This window comes from Oncorhynchus kisutch, linkage group LG4 (assembly GCF_002021735.2).
Source record: "Oncorhynchus kisutch isolate 150728-3 linkage group LG4, Okis_V2, whole genome shotgun sequence".
In the NCBI taxonomy this organism is placed as follows: Eukaryota; Metazoa; Chordata; class Actinopteri; order Salmoniformes; family Salmonidae; genus Oncorhynchus; species Oncorhynchus kisutch.
In genome coordinates this window covers 55,656,195-55,674,366 of record NC_034177.2, presented here as the reverse complement: position 1 = coordinate 55,674,366, position 18,172 = coordinate 55,656,195, and the positions used below count along the sequence as shown (strand labels likewise).

General features: G+C 42.8%; 1 protein-coding gene across 1 annotated transcript in view; it reads left to right on the top strand.

Annotated features, from left to right (window-relative positions):
- LOC109889705 (cadherin-23) overlaps positions 1 to 18,172 on the top strand; it is a 648,086-nt gene that overhangs the window by 346,178 nt on the left and 283,736 nt on the right. The gene's annotated exons all lie outside the window — the stretch shown is intronic.

Sequence of the window (18,172 nt, the reverse complement as noted above, 5' to 3'; positions counted from 1 at the left end):
GTGATGAGTACCTAATGGCACCAAAGTCCCTATATAGTGCATTACTTTTGACCGGGGCCCGTACACACTCAGAAAAAAATTGTGCTATGTTTACTGAACAAAAATATAAACGCAACATGCAACAATTTCAAAGATTTTACTGAGTTACAGTTCATATAAAGACATCAGTCAGTTGAAATAACTAGAACCATATCTATGGATTTCACATGATTGGGCAGGGGTGCAGCCATGGGGAGCCAGGCCCAGCCAATCAGAAGGAGTTTTTCTCCACAAAAGACCCCCCACCCCCCTTCAGACGATCCCACAGGTGAAGAAGCCATTAAAAACCTTTTTGGTTATAAGCACCCTTTTAAGGTTCTGAGACTGACAAAAACAGCTCCCACATGAGTAAGAGACGAATGGGAGCATGATGTTCCCTGTTAAGATAATGTATATATTAGTGTTGGGAAAATGATGCTTTCTGAAGCCTTTGGGGCTTTCACCAAATTGTGTCGAAAAATTGTTAATTCCTCAGAGCTTTTAACACAGTGCACACTAGTCAGGTTAATGGATTATCTTGGCAAAGCAGAAATGCTCAATAACAGGAATGTAAACACATTTTGACCGACCGGCTCAAATCGGTCTTATAAAGCGTGATTTGAAGTGATTTGTTTTTTTTACATTGGATAAAAGTAGAGACTAAGAGCTACAACATGGTATATCAAACACCACCTTTTTGAGGAACAATGGGAAAGTAATTCTGCTTTGAAAGTTGATAAACTTGTAAACTCACTTTTGAGAAAAGGGCCTTTGAATATTTTGGCACCTATTGGAGAGCTCTCCTTTGTCTACACCCATTCAGCATGGTTCACTCCCTCTTAAGCTAGCCCCACCCATCTCTTCAAGGATTCATGTGTGAGGTCATGTGCAAAACATAGGAGTAAGAATGAAGACTAAAAGTGGTAAAAGTAGTAGCCTACAATAAGGACAAATTCCAGGGAAACAGAAAGTTTTATAAATTTTTTATAAATATTAGATGACGCTATCCCAGACACACTTCAAATCTAATCAAAGTTTATTTGTCACATTCCAAATAAAACAGATGTAAGACCTTACAGTGAAATGCTTACTTATAGGCTCTATCCAATGGTGCCAAAAAAAAGGTGTGTGTGTGTGTGTTTAAGTAAAGAAATAAAACCACAGTAAAATGACATTTGAAAAAAGAGTAGCAAGGCTATTATTCAGACACCTGTTAGTCAGGCTTATTGAGGTAGTATGTACAAGTAGGTATCGTTAAATGACTATGCATATATGATGAATAGAGAGTAGCAGAAGCATAAAAGAGGGGTTGGCGGGTTGTGTGACACAATGCAGATACAATGCAGATAGCCTGGTTAGCCAATGTGAGGGAGCACTGGTTGGTCTGGCCATTTCAGTAGTATGTACATGGATGTATAGTTAAAGTGACTATACATATAAGATAAACAGAGAGTAGCAGCAGTGTAAAAGAGGGGTTGGGGGGGCACACAATGCATATAGTCTGGGTAACCATTTGGTTACCTGTTCAGGAGTCTTATGGCTTGGGAGTAAAAACTGAAGGAAGTTTTTACCCCCAAAAAGAAGCCTTTTTGTCCTAGACTTGGCACTCCGGTACCGCTTGCCATGCTGTAGTAGAGAGAACAGTCTATGACTGGGGTGGCTGGGGTCTTTGACAATTTTTAGGGTCTTCCTCTGACACCGCCTGGTGTAGAGGTCCTGGATTGGCAGGCAGCTTTTCCCCAGTGATGTACTGGGCCGTGCACACTACTCTCTGAAGTGCCTGTGGTCGGAGGCCGAGCAATTGCTGTACCGGGCAGTGAAGCAACCGGTCAGGCAGGATGCTCTCGATGTTGCAGCTGTAGAACCTTTTGAGAATCTCAGGACCCATGCCAAATCCTTTTAGTTTCCAGAGGGGGAATAGGCTTTGTCCTCTTCACGACTGTCTTGGTGTGTTTGGACCAATCTAGTTTGTTGTTGATGTGGACACCAAGGAATTTGAAGCTCTCAACCTGCTCCACTACAGCCCCGTCGATGAGAATGGGGACGTGCTCGGTGCTCCTTTTCCTGTAGTCCACAATAATATCCTTAGCCTTGGTTACGTTGGGGGATAGGTTGTTATTCTGGCACCACCTGGCCAGGTCTCTGACCTCCTCCATATAGGCTGTCTGGTCGTTGTCAGTGATCAGGCCTACCACTGTTGTGTCGTCAGCAAACTTAATGATGGTGTTGGAGTCATGCCTGGCCATGCAGTCGTGGGTGACCAGGGAGTACAGGAGGGGACTGAGCACGCACCCTTGGGGAGCTCCATTGTTGAGGATCAGCGTGGCAGATGTGTTGCTACCTACCCTCACCACCTGAGGGCGGCCTGTCAGGAATTCCAGGATCCAGTTGCAGAGGGAGGTGTTTAGTCCCAGGATCCTTAGCTTGGTGATGAGCTTTGAGGGTACTATGGTGTTGATTGATGAGCAGTAGTCAATGAACAGCATTCTCACATAGGTGTTCCTTTTGTCCAGGTGGAAAAGGGCATGAGTGGTCAAACATTTCGGTTAGACTTCCACAAGCTTCCCACAATAAGTTGGGTGAATTTTGGCCCATTCCTCCCGACAGAGTTGTTCTAACTGAGTCAGGTTTTCAGGCCTCCTTGGACATTTCTCCAAAAAGTATTATCCCCATGTGCAGTTGCAAACCGTAGTCTGTCTTTTTTATGGCGGTTTTGGAGCAGTGGCTTCTTCCTTGCTGAGCGGCCTTTAGGTTGTGTCGTTATAGGACTCGTTTTACTGTGGATATAGATACTTTTCTACCTGGTCCCTCCAGCAATTTCACAAGGACCTTTGCTGTTGTTCTGGGATTGATTTGCACTTTTTGCACGAAAGTCCATTAATATCTAGGAGACAGAACTTGTCTCCTTCCTGAGTGGTATGATGGCTGTGTGGTCCCATGGTGTTTATACTTGCATACTATTGTTTGTACAGATGAACATGGTACCTTCAGGTGTTTGGAAATTGCTCCCAAGGATGAACCAGACGTGTGGAGGTCTAAAAACAAATTCTGAGGTCATGGCTGATTTCTTTTGATTTTCCCATGATGTCAAGCAGAGGCACTGAGTTTGAAGGTAGGCCTTGAAATACATCCACAGGTACACCTCCAATTGACTCAAATGATGTCAATTAGCCTATTAGAAGCTTCTAAAGCCATGACATAATTTTCTGGAATTTCCAAGCTATTTAAAGGCACAGTCAACTTAGTCTATGTAAACTTCTGACCCACTGGAATTGTGACATAGTGAATAATAAGTTAAATAATCTGTCTGTAAACAATTGTTGGAAAAATTACTTGTGTCATGCACAATGTAGATGAACTAACCAACTTGCCAAAAACTATAGTTTGTTAATTAACAATACATTTGTGGAGTGGTTGAAATACTAGTTTTAATGACTCCAACCTAAGTGTATGTAAACTTCCGACTTCAACTACATGTGTATATTGTGGTGTACAGCAGGTCAGCTACAAGGGTGAGACTCGTCGAGGCCTGGTGACAGACGGAGTATACATCACAAGGCGATAGCTCCATCTGCTGGACGTGCCAGGTCTCGACAGGCTCTCCGCCCAAGACTAATTGGGGCTGATTGGGGAGTTGGTGAGTAATCAAGGGCTGATTGCTCACTAGCTGCACAAGCCCATAAAGCTGCCAGAAGGGCAGCACACAGAGAGGACTGGGGGAAGTAAGGTGACTTACGTGTAGTTGGAGATGGTGCCCGAGCTAAGATGAGGGAGCTGAGTTTGTGTGCCCCTCAGGATACAGCAAGACTCGGAGCCCAGGAGACGGTATCCAGGAGAGGGTCTCATGGGGGAGACCTATCCTTTTCTTTTGATTTATTATTTAATAAACACCCTTGAAACTGAGCTAATCATACTCTGTCCTTGTTTTTGAAAGAAAAGCCCATTTTTGTCCATTAAAATTACATACAATTTATCTGGAGCATCAGCATTAGTGGGCTCGATTACAGGCTCAAAATGGCCAGACACAGAGACCTTTCTTCTGAAACTTGTTCATCTATTCTTGTTCGGAGAAATGAAGGCTAAGAAATTGCCAAGAAACTGAAGATCTCGTACAACTCTGTGTACTACTCCCAGAACAACGCAAACTTATAAGGGCACAAGGCGAGACCCAAATGCAGACACAGGAGGCAGATGGCTGAGCTCCGATATTTATTGTACCAAAAGGGGTAGGCAAAGGCAGGTTGGGGAACGCCAGGGTGCTGGGAGACCATGTGAACGGGAGAGATGAGTGCAGAGAGGGGATTCACCAGGGTGCTGTAACCCCCAAATTAAACGGCAGTAGAAGAAGTTAGCAAGCCCCAGGAAATTTTGTAACTGCACCCTGGACATAGGTTGAGGCCACTCTACCACTGCTTTCACTTTTCAGGATCCATTTGGATATTTCCATCAGCTATGACATATCCCAGAAAGGAGATTGTAGAGCGGTGGAACTCACACTTCTCAGCTTTCATGAACGATTGGTTCTCCAGGAGGCGCTAAAGGACTTGTCTGACATCAAGAACGTGTTCTTGGGCAGACCGGGAAAAAAATCAGGATGTCGTCAAGATGAACACAAAATGGTTTAGCATGTCTTGGAGCACATTGTTTACCAGAGCCTGGAAGACAGCGGGGTTGATAAGTCCAAACAGCATGACCTGGCACTCGTAATGTCCACTGGCTATGTTAAAGGCTGTCTTCCACTCATCTCCTTCGCGTATCTGAACCAGGTGGTAAGCATTCCAAAGGTACAGTTTGTAAAACATGGTAGCCACCTGGAGAGGTTCGAAAGCAGAGGAGAGGAGTGGTAGGGGGTAACAATACTTGATCGTTATATAATTCAGACCTCGGTAGTCAATGCACTGACACAGGGTCTTGTCCTTTTTCTACACAAAGAAAAACCCCGCACCAGCAGGAGATGAAGACAGATGGATGCCTCCAGTAGAAGATAATCATCAATCTACTCCTCCATGGCTTTGGTCTCTGGGCCGGATAGAGAATATAGCCGATGTGGTGTCTCGGAGAACATAAATGGCATAATCATAAAGACGATGCAGGGGAAGAGAAGTAGCCCGTGCCTTACTGAAGACCTCCAGGAGGTCATGGTACTCAGTGGGGACAACAGCAACATCCCTGGCTTTGCTTACATCCTGAGGGAAAATGAAAATGACAAAACAGGCTCCAACCCAGCATGAAGCTCGTGGTCCAGTCAATAGCAGGATTGTGTTTCTGGAGCCAAGAAAATAAATCCCAAAACCACAGGAACATGGGGAGGGAAATCGATGAGGAGGAACTGTAAGATCTCACTGTGGTTTCCTGATACCCATATATGAGCGGGCACAGTGCTATGGGTGACTCTTCCAATAGAGCGGCCGTCCAGTGCCCTTGCATCCATGGGGACAGAGAGAAGTTGTGGGAATACCTCATTTAGAAACCATGGTAGCATCCATAAAAGTTTCATCAGCCCCAGAGTCAATGAGCACCCGGAGAGACTTAGACTGGTCTCCCCACAGCAGAATCACAAACCAAGTTGGACGGGAGATGGAAGTTAGGGGACTCCCAGTCTGGCTCACCAGAGTACTTGTACCCACTAAAGAAAGGGGTTTCTCAACCTCTCTGGGATATGTGGGACGCTAGCGTGTGGGACGCTGGCCAAAAGCCAGGGAAAATACAGAGATAGCCAAATTCAAATAAATTACTATAAATTACTATAAAAATCTAACTTTCATTAAATCACACATGCAATATAGCAAATTAAAGCTACACGTGTTGTGAATCCAGCCAACATGTCAGATTTCAAAAAGGCTTTTCGGCGAAAGCAAACGATGCTATTATCTGAGGATAGCACCTCCGTAAACAAAAGAGAAAGCATATTTCAACTCTGCAGGCGCGACACAAAAGGCAAAATTGAAATATAATTCATGCCTTACCTTTGACAAGCTTTATTTGTTGGCACTCCAATATGTCCCATAAACATCACAAATTGTCCTTTTGTTTGATTAATTCCTTCGATATATATCCAAAATGTCAATTTATTTGGCACATTTGATCCAGAAAAACACCGGTTCCAACTTCAGCAAAGTGACTACAAAATATCTCAAAAGTTACTTTGCCAAAACATTTCAAACTACTTTTGTAATAAAACTTTAGGTATTTTTAAAAATAAATAATTGATAGAATTGAAGACGGGATGATCTGTGTTCAATACAGGAAGAAAACAACCTGAAGCATGCTTTCTGGTCACGCTCCTCTATCTAACAGTAGACTTCAAGTGACCCACGTTCAAGATGGCCAGACTTCTTCATTACACAAAGGAATAACCTCAACCAATTTCTAAAGACTGTTGACATCCAGTGGAAGCGATAGGAACCGCAAGAAGGTCCCTTAGAAATCTGGATTCCCAATGAAACTCATTGAAAAGACAGTGACCTCAAAAACTAAATCGGAATGGTTTTTCCTCAGGGTTTCGCCTGCTAAATAAGTTCTGTTATACTCACAGACATGATTCAAACTGTTTTAGAAACTTCAGAGTGTTTTCCATCCAAATCTACTACTACTATGCATATCTTATCTTCTGGGGATGAGTAGCAGGCAGTTGAATTTGGGCTTACATTTCATCTGGACGTGAAAATACTGCCCCCTGTCACCAAGAAGTTAACTGGGAAAGTGGCTATATAATGTCCCGCCCCTCCACAAGGGGGGAGCGTTCCCCAACCGATAACCTAGCTCTTCCCAGTTGCATGGGCTAAGGACTATTCAACTTACCCGTCGCCGATGATTCACTGGGAACCTCGGTTGTTTTCGGCTCTCCTCGGGAAATACAAACATCAGCGATTTACAGATTCCTTCGGACGGGCGCCAACATCAGCAGATGAATGAGTGTTGCCGAGACACGACCACCTCTCACACCTGCGTTCTCGTAGGTGCCCATCAATCCTAATTGCCAGGGCGATGAGGGAATCAGGGTCCCGTGGTATTTCCCGAGCTGCGAGCTCATCCTTTATCCCCTCTGACATTCAGTGGAGAAAGGTGTCAAACAGAGCCTCTGGATTCAAGGAACTCTCTACTGCGTAGTCATGTCACACTACAGGAGTTCTGATATACCTGCAGTAGTTTTTGAGCCACCTCCCTCCCGGGCATCGGAGAATCGAAAACCTTCCTCACTTCTGCCATGAATTCCTCCAGGCTATGGGCACACAGCAGATTGTTGCTCCCACACATCCGTTGCCCAGGAGAGTGCACTTCCGGATATTATCGTGATTAAATACATTATCTTCGATCAATCTGATGTGAATGAAGAGGGCTGGAGTTCAAAAATGAGGGAGCACTGGGAAAGGAATGCCCGGCAAGTACCAGGATCGCCTGCATAACGCTCCAGAGGAGGTAAGCGGGGATCTCGAGGAGCCGGGGTAGGTTGAACAAATCCACTAGTAGTTGAAAGGTTAATGGGTGGTTGGGAGGTCTCAGATGTGGCGGGCTGCATATGAGCTAACTCACTGATTTGCTCCATTATAGCCTTGAACCCTTTGTCGTGGCGTTCCATCAGGGAACTAAGCCCTTCCAAAAGGACCAGCAGTTGCTCCTCATGCCTCCCAATGGTGGCTCCCTGCAGGGAGACAGCGTGACAGAGCTGGTTCTACTCTGCTGGGTCTGTCATGGCCAGTTCGTACTATAAGGGCAGAAGGCGAGACGCAAATGCAGACACAGGAGGCAGATGATTGAGCTCCGATATTTATTATACCAAAAGGGGTTAGGCAAAAGGCAGGTCGGGGACAGGCGAGAGTTCATAAACCAGTTCAGAGTCCAAACAGTACAAGGGGATAGGCAGGCTCGAGGTCAGAACAGACAGAGTGGTCAGGCAGGTGGATTCGGCATCAGGACAGACAAGGGTCAAAACTAGGAGGGCTAGGGAAAAAAAAGAAACTGGAACAAATAGGAGCTAGAAGAAACGCTGGTTGACTTGGCAAAACAAGATGAACTGGCACAGAGAGACACAGGGATAAATACACCGGGGACTACTGGGGAAAACAGGAGACATCTGGAGGTGGGTGGAGATAATCACAAAGACAGGTGAAACAGATCAGGGCGTCACAAAACTGTCTCTAACCAGAATAGAAAGTGGAGTGGGAGGCCCCGGTGCACAACTGAGCAAGTACATTCGAGTGTCTAGTTTGAGAAACAGATGCCTCACATGTCCTCAGCTGGCAGCTTCATTAAATAGTACCCGCAAAAACACCAGTCTCAACGTCAACAGTGAAGAGGCAACTACGGGATGCTGACCTTTTAGGCAGAGTTGCAAAGAAAAAGCCATATCTCAGACTGGCCAATAAAAAGAAAAGATTAAGATGTGCAAAAGAACACAGACACTGGACAGAGGAACTATGCCTATGTAGATATTCCACAAACAAATCTGCCGTTTCCAACAACAATTGTCAATTACAACTTTAATAATGTCTACACTGTATTTCTGATAAATGTTGTGTTATATTAACTAATGAACAAAAATTGTGCTTTTCTATTAAAAACAAGCACATTTCTAAGTGACCCCAAACCGTTGAACGGTAGTGTGTAAAATATACACTGCTCAAAAAAATAAAGGGAACACTTAAACAACACAATGTAACTCCAAGTCAATCACACTTCTGTGAAATCAAACTGTCCACTTAGGAAGCAACACTGATTGACAATAAATTTCACATGCTGTTGTGCAAATGGAATAGACAACAGGTGGAAATTATAGGCAATTAGCAAGACACCCCCAATAAAGGAGTGGTTCTGCAGGTTGTACCACAGACCACTTCTCAGTTCCTATGCTTCCTGGCTGATGTTTTGGTCACTTTTGAATGCTGACGGTGCTTTCACTCTAGCGGTAGCATGAGACGGAGTCTACAACCCACACAAGTGGCTCAGGTAGTGCAGCTCATCCAGGATGGCACATCAATGCGAGCTGTGGCAAGAAGGTTTGCTGTGTCTGTCAGTGTAGTGTCCAGAGCATGGAGGCGCTACCAGGAGACAGGCCAGTACATTAGGAGATGTGGAGGAGGCCGTAGGAGGGCAAAAATCCAGCAGCAGGACCGCTACCTCCGCCTTTGTGCAAGGAGGAGCAGGAGGAGCACTGCCAGTCCCCCATAAAATGACCTCCAGCAGGCCACAAATGTGCATGTGTCTGCTCAAACGGTCAGAAACAGACTCCATGAGGGTGGTATGAGGGCCCGACGTCCACAGGTGGGGGTTGTGCTTTTATAGCCCAACACCGTGCAGGACGTTTGGCATTTGCCAGAGAACACTAAGATTGGCAAATTCGCCACTGGCGCCCTGTGCTCTTCACAGATGAAAGCAGGTTCACACTGAGCACGTGACAGACGTGACCGAGTCTGGAGACGCCGTGGAGAATGTTCTGCTGCCTGCAACATCCTCCAGCATGACCGGTTTGGCGGTGGGTCAGTCATGGTGTGGGGTGGCAGTTCTTTTGGGGGCCGCACAGCCCTCCATGTGCTCGCCAGAGGTAGCCTGACTGCCATTAGGTACCGAGATGAGATCCTCAGACCGCTTGTGAGACCATATGCTGGTGCGGTTGGCCCTGGGTTCCTCCTAATGCAAGACAATGCTAGACCTCATGTGGCTGGAGTGTGTCAGCAGTTCCTGCAAGAGGAAGGCATTGATGCTATGGACTGGCCCGCTCGTTCCCCAGACCTGAATCCAATTGAGTACATCTGGGACATCATGTCTCGCTCCATCCACCAACGCCACGTTGCACCACAGACTGTCCAGGAGTTGCATGCCCAGGCGTTGTAGGGAGGCCATACAGGCACGTGGAGGCCACACACACTACTGAGCCTCATTTTGACTTGTTTTAAGGACATTACATCAAAGTTGGATCAGCCTGTAGTGTGGTTTTCCACTTTACTTTTGAGTGTCACTCCAAATCCAGACATCCATGGGTTAAAACATTTGATTTCCATTGATCATTTTTGTGTGATTTTGTTGTCAGAACATTCAACTATGTAAAGAAAAAAGTATTTAATAAGAATATTTCATTCATTCAGATCTAGGATGTGTTATTTTAGTGTTCCCTTTATTTTTTTGAGCAGTGTGTATATATATATATATATATATACAGATATACAGTGCCTTGTGAAAGTATTCGGCCCCCTTGAACTTTGCGACCTTTTGCCACCTTTGACTTGGCCATTCTAACACCTGGATATGTTTATTTTTGAACCATTCCATTGTAGATTTTGTTCTATGTTTTGGATCATTGTCTTGTTGGAAGACAAATCTGTATTTGGCTCCATCCATCTTCCCATCAATTTTAACCATCTTCCCTGTCCCTGCTGAAGAAAAGCAGGCCCAAACCATGATACTGCCACCACCATGTTTGACAGTGGGGATGGTGTGTTCAGGGTGATGAGCTGTGTTGCTTTTACGCCAAACACGCCAAACATGACGTTTTGCATTGTTGCCAAAAAGTTCAATTTTGGTTTCATCTGACCAGAGCACCTTCTTCCACATGTTTGGTGTGTCTCCCAGGTTGCTTGTGGCAAACTTTTTATGGATATCTTAAAGAAATGGCTTTCTTCTTGCCACTCTTCCATAAAGGCCAGATTTGTGCAATATACGACTGATTGTTGTCCTATGGACAGAGTCTCCCACCTCAGCTGTCGATCTCTGCAGTTCATCCAGAGTGATCATGGGCCTCTTGGCTGCATCTCTGATCAGTCTTCTCCTTGTATGAGCTGAAAGTTTAGAGGGTCGGCCAGGTCTTGGTAGATTTGCAGTGGTCTGATACTCCTTCCATTTCAATATTATCGCTTGCACAGTGCTCCTTGGGATGTTTAAAGCTTGGGAAATCTTTTTGTATCCAAATCCGGCTTTAAACTTCTTCACAACAGTATCTCGGACCTGCCTGGTGTGTTCCTTGTTCTTCATGATGCTCTCTGCGCTTTTCACGGACCTCTGAGACTATCACAGTGCAGGTGGATTTATACGGAGACTTGATTACACACAGGTGGATTGTATTTATCATCATTAGTCATTTAGGTCAACATTGGATCATTCAGAGATCCTCACTGAACTTCTGGAGATAGTTTGCTGCACTGAAAGTAAAGGGGCTGAATAATTTTGCACGCCCAATTTTTCAGTTTTTGATTTGTTAAAAAAGTTTGAAATATCCAATAAATGTCGTTCCACTTCATGATTGTGTCCCACTTGTTGTTGATTCTTCACAAAAAAATACAGTTTTATATCTTTATGTTTGAAGCCTGAAATGTGGCAAAAGGTCACAAAGTTCAAGGGGGCCGAATACTTTCGCAAGGCACTGTATATATATATATATATATACACAGTTGAAGTGTGAAGTTTACATACACCTTAGCCAAATTCAGTTTTTCACAATCCCTGACATTTAATCCTTGTAAAAATGATCTGTCTTAGGTCAGTTAGGATAACCATTTTATTTTAAGTATGTGAAATAGAATTAGAATAATAGTAGAGAGAAAGATTTATTTCAGCTTTCATTTCTTTCATCACATTCCCATTGGGGCAGAAGTTTACATACACTCAATTAGTATTTGGTAGCATTGCCTTTAAATTGTTTAACTTTGGTCAAATGTTTCGGGTAGCCTTCCACAATCTTCCCACAATAAGTTTGGTGAATTTTGGACCATTACTCCTGACAGAGCTGATGTAACTGAGTCAGGTTTGTAGGCCACATGCTTTTTCAGTTCTGCCCACAAATTTTCTATGGGATTGAGGTCAGGGTTTTGTGATGGCCGCTCCAATACCTTGGCTTTGTTGTCCTTAATAAGGCTAGGAATCCGCTAGCTGTTGACAACATCCGGTGAAATTGGAGGGTGCGCAATTAAAATAAACGATTGTAATATTAAACATTTATGGACATACAAGTGTCTTATATTGTTTGAAAGCTGAATGTCTTGTTAATCTAACTGCATTGTCCGATTTACAATAGGCTTTACAGCGTACCATGCGATTGTTTGAGGACGGAGCCCCACATCAACATATTTTTCAACCACCACAGGCTTCATAAAATCACAAATAGCAATTAAATAAATCACTTACTTTTGAAAATCTTCCTCTGGTTACAATCCCAAGGGTCCAAGCTACAACATGAATGGTCGTTTTGTTAAATAAAATCCTTATTTATATCCCAAAAGGTCAGTTTAGTTGATGCCATCGATTTCAGTAATCCACTCGTTCAACATGCAGACAAAGGAGTCCAAAAAGCTACTGCTAAACTTTGTTCAAACAAGTCAAACTACGTTTCTATTCAATCCTCAGGTACCCTAAAATGAAAATAAACTGTTATATTTCATACAGAAGGGAGTATGATCAATAGAAAAGTCAAATGAGCAGATTCCCCTCCTCTTTGTCACGCGCCGACAGAGTGATTTTCCACATGGACTCTTGTACCAAAACTCCAAATTATTCCTCTTTTTTGAAGAAACAAGGCTGGAACAATGAACAAAGACTGTTGACATCTAGTGGAAGCCATAGGAATTGCAATCTGGGAGCTGGAATTCCATAGGACCGATAGCTTTCCATTATAAGAGCCTGTTTGGTTTTTCTTTGGATATTCGCCTGACATATCAATTGTGTTATAGTCTCATGCATTATTTTTACATTTCTACAAACTTCACGTGTTTTCTATCCAATGCTACTATATGCATATCCTGGCTTCTGGGCCTCAGTAACAGAGAGTTTACTTTGGGCACGTCAGTCAGGTGGAAATTCTGAAAAATGGACACTAATCCCTAAGATTTTTATTTTTTTTGCCATAACTTTGGAAGTATGCTTGGGGTCATTGTCCATTTGGAAGACCCATTTCCAAACTAGTTTTAACTTCCTGACTGATGTCTTGAGAGGTTGCTTAAATATATCCACATATTTTTTGTTTCTCATGATGCCATCTCTTTTGTAAAGTGCACCAGTCCCTCCTGCAGCAAAGCACCCCCACAACATGATGGTGCCACCCCCATATGCTTCACGGTTGGGATGGTGTTCTTTGGCTTGCAAGCCTCCCCCTTTTTCCTCCAAACATAACGATGGTCATTATAGCCAAACAGTTCTATTTTTGTTTCATCAGACAAGAGGACATTTCTCCAAAAAGTATGATCTTTGTCCCCATGTGCAGTTGCAAACCGTAGTCTGGCATTTTTATTGCGCTTTTAGAGCTGTGGCTTCTTTCACGTTATCTCGATATAGGACTCGTTTGACTGTCGATAAAGATACTTTTGTACCTGTTTCCAGCAGCATCTTCACAAGGTCCTTTGCTGTTGTTCTGGGAATGTTTTGCACTTTTCGCACCAAAGTACGTTCATATGCGGTATGACAGCTGCGTGGTCTCATGTGGTTTATACTTGCGTACTATTTTTTGTACAGATGAACGTGGTACCTTCAGGCATTTGGAAATTGCTCCCGAGTATGAACCAGACATGTCTACAATTTATTTCTGAGGTCTTGGCTGATTTATTTTGATTTTCCCATGATGCCAAGCAAAGAGGCACTGAGTTTGAAGGTAGGCCTTGAAATACATCCATAACTCAAATTATGTCAATAAGCCTAACAGAAGCTTTTAAAGCCATGACATAATCTTCTGGCATTTCCCAAGCTGTTTAAAGTCATCTTATTATATGTAAACTTCTGACCCAATGGAATTGTGATACAGTGAATTATAAGTGAAATAATCTGTCTGTAAACAATTGTTGGAAAAATGACTTGTGTCATGCACAAAGTCGATGTCCTAACTGACTTGCCAAAACTATAGTTTGTTAAGAAGAAATTTGTTGAGTGGTTGAAAAAAGTGTTTTAATGACTTCAACCTAAGTGTATATAAACTTCCGACTTCAACTGTATGTGCTGCTAAAAAATACAACTAATTATTGGTTTCTGAAAGAAACTCACCATCGAAGAAAGCACTGGCATAATGGTGAAATCATTACGTTTCAAAAAAGCATATGATTAAACGAAGATATCATTGATCACATGTTAATCTAACCTTGAAATGAGCATTGGTACATTTTGTCGGATCAGCTGTGCTTTGAAAACTGTATCGTCTCTCCGGTATCAAACGTCCCATCACTTGTCTATATTCACTATTATCTACTTAACCTGATAGTAAGTTATATTACATTTAACATTGAGGTGTAGTTATCACTATTTAAACATAAATGAATTAAATTATACATAGTAAGTTATTTAAAGTAAATTTGGTGTTAATTAGGATAGCTCTACATTTAAAGTTGACATAACTATGTTGCTATTGATTTAACTAGGAAGTGTAAGTTAAACTGACAAATGGTGAAGTTAACTGTATTAGTCAAAGTAAAGTTGGTGTGAGTTAGTATAACTTCACATTTAAAGTTTGTATTGCTTGAAATATGCTGCACAACTTTTTGACTGGAAATAATACGTTGAAACAACAAAGAATTACGGTGTAGTTCACTATGTAGGGACTAGGGTGCCATTTGGGGTGCAACCCTAGATTAACACACACACAGGTTAACACAACAACAAAGACACTACCTCACTCCACAATAACACACATACACATGAATGCATGTACAAACACCTGCACATTAAAATGCATGCACTGATACATATTGTAACGGTTCTCTTTAGTTGAAGGAGAGGCGGACCAAAATGCGGCGTGATGATGATTCATGTTTGTTTAATGAAGAGAAAACTATACATGAATAAACTAACGAAACCAATAAACGTGAGAACTCAAAACAGTCCTATCTGGTGCAAACACAAAGACAGGAACAATCACCCACAAAATACTCAAAGAATATGGCTGCCTAAATATGGTTCCCAATCAGAGACAACGAAAAACACCTGCCTCTGATTGAGAACCACTCCAGACAGCCATAGACTATGCTAGATACCCCCACTAAGCCATACACCCAATACCTAACAAAACCCCAAGACAAAACACACCACAATAAACCCATGTCACGCCCCGGCCTGACCAAATAAATAAAGACAAACACAATATACTACGACCAGGGCGTGACACATATGCTCAACACAACAAAAAAGATCTGAATCATAAAAACCAGTAGAGACTGATGAAAGGTAAAATGTTGAGGATTGGCTCATTGTAATGTCTGGAATTGAATGAATGGAACAATATCAATGACATGCAAATTAAAGTTCTGTATTCATAAATATTTCTCCCACTGCCAGCCTCCACTGGTCACAATTACAAGGCAGAGTTGACATTGACAGATGCATTACTAGATGCACTGCTAACCCACACGTCGAGAGGGAGAGTGTCAGAGATGTTCCATTTTTACTAGTGGGTGACACAAGTGGTAGTTACAGAGCTCTTTCTTCATCACTCTTCTCTGTTTTAATCTAAAACTTTCCGCTCGAAACTCGTCACTAAACTTTGTGATAGTCACATCTGACAGGACCTTGGTATGAGAGCTTCTGAGATAGAGAGAGGCAAATGGATGGGCAATTACGTTTATGGGCAGTTTGAGGTGACATCCCTGCATATTGAATATTTTTTTAAATAGCCAGTCATCAGCCACAATGGTTCTCTGCGAGATGAAAAACAAAACAAAAACATAGGGCCATTTTAACCGCCAAACATAATGCCCTCCACCATCGATCCACTGTCTGAGCCCTAAATGGCCCCCTATTCCCTATAAAGTGAATACCTTGGTAAAATAAACGATTTGGTTGTGCTAAAGGAGGGATTTGAGCTAAGGGATACTGTGAATAATGTGACACTCATCTTGAAGGAGCCAATAATGGTGTGAAATGGTGAAAGTCAACATGTAGAAAGTGATTGTGTTTGAAAAGTTTTATTTGTATTTGATCAAATATAAAACAGTTGTAAATAACACAATAGCGTCATGTTGCATGTTCTTCATGTTACGCCAGCCTTTGTTTTCTCTTAATCTCTGACTAAGACAACAAAAATGAGGTCACTGGATCATGTGTACACACACTAAACCAACATGACCAAGAGCAAAAGACCAGGATTAAATCTGAAACCTCGCTATTGTGCGCTTGACATTGAAGCTTTTACCTTGAATGTGATCTCCGCGAATTGCCTTTAAATGCTGCATTGTCTACAAGCGTGATCTGAGTGAATCCCAGCCTAAGTGTAGCTGGAGCGATTTAGATAGTCATGCTTGTCAACATGGCTCCTTAAACATCCTCATTTCCTCGACAGCACACCTTATCCTCTCATTGTGTCATTCTAATTTCATCAAACACACACACACACGCACGCGCACACAGTCAGACGATCCGCAAACATACCTCACACACACACACATACACATACAATTCTGATTTAAACGCATGGCTTCAATGAGCTGCCATTGGCGGTGTAATCATCACTTTAGTAGAAGTGACGGCAGCTGTAGCAGTGGCAGCTTTGTGGGCATGGAGATTTGCTCTATTCTGTACTCAAACGCCCAATTACAATTTACATAATGTTAAGCAATACGGTGGAGTGACTTTTATGTGGGAGAGATAAAGAGAGGACGATTCAGATGAGGATACGAGATTATGAACTCCAATAGGGCTCTGGTAAAAAGTAGTGCACTATGTACTGAAGAGGGTGCAATATGGGGAGCAACCCGTTGCCTGCCGACAGTTGGGTCTATTTAGTGGGGTCTAATCTTCACTTGTTTATTTTTTCAGGGGTTGATTTTTTTTCCCACCCGTTGTTTGTTCTCTCTTCTTGTCTTTTTCCGCGAAAAAGAGAACCCTCCAGGTTAAATGTTTATTGAACTCCGAAAATGTTTCTCTCTGCGGATCAATCATTCTTCCGCTGTCGTCATGAGCCATTTCGCTGGCAAATGGATTCCCGCAGAAATAGAAAAGGGGTCTTTATAATTGGCTGCGGGTGGTGAGACACAGTTCATATGCTCTCAGTGGTTTGTGTTGTGTGTGTGTGTGGGTAGGATGGTGGAGGTGTTGGTGGTGGGGGGGGGGGGGGGGGGTTGTGTGCATGTATTTGTGTGTGTGGTGGCTGGTGGTTTCCAGTAGTTAGAAGTTAGAGCTGCCACTCTGAGATACGATCTAACCTCTGACCCTGCATCTCAAAGACAGAGATAAGAGAGAAAATAAATAGATTACAGGTAGAGGGGTGGGTGTACATACTGAGATATATAGAAGGAGGGATGAGAGAGGACAGAGGAATGAAATGTAGAGATAATAAGAAGATAAATGTGCATGGATGGAGCCAATAATTGGTGAATACATGCGTGTGCCTGGCATCAATCGAGCTCCCCCATTTCTCAATGTTTTGAAGAGGTTTGTGCTCAGTCAAAATAAAGACTCTCACACTCCAGTAATGAAGGTTTTGTCTTGTACATGCTAGCAGTGTGTACACCAGGGGTGAGAAAAATAGGGCCTAAGCCGATTAACTGCGTGGTGGATTTAACAAAAAAATATGTGCGTCTTAGTTCATAGAAGCTCAGTTACATGAGTAACCTTCGATGTCCACTATTGGCGTTTGGGAAAACTGAGAGGTTTCTGGTTACTTCCTACAAATTTGACTCTAGCGTTTGTATGGTTGGAGCTATTAGCTATTATTACCCCATTCCTGAAAGCTAAGACTCTCAGAAACACATACATGCATTATAAACTATAGGAAAACATAGGATTTTTTTTTACACCGGGTGCCGTTGCATTTGGAAACTTTTGGCATAATTAGAATATACCCACTTTTCCTGCCACCACTCCACCACTGGTTAGGGTCATTGGAAAGACCATGGTCTTGAATTGGACTCATGTTTTTCTGGACTTGTTCTTGACTCGGTCTCACCCCCCCCCCCTTTTGGTCTTGGTCTTGACGCGGACTCGATTTGCTCCTGTCTTGGTCTTGAATCGGTCTTGCTTTAGTAGGTCTCGAACACAACACTGGTGTGTAAGAGTAAATGCTAGTGTGTGTATCTGTAAAAGTACATATGCTGTATGTATGATACTGCCAAGTTGAAGAACAGTTCACTTTAATCAACAGTTTTCACTTCAATGTAAATATGCCGGAGTAGCAAAAGAGCTAATTTTAATCCATAGTCCTTAATGCAGTCCCACATCTCATACTGCAGCTTTTATTATCATCCATTTGAATATT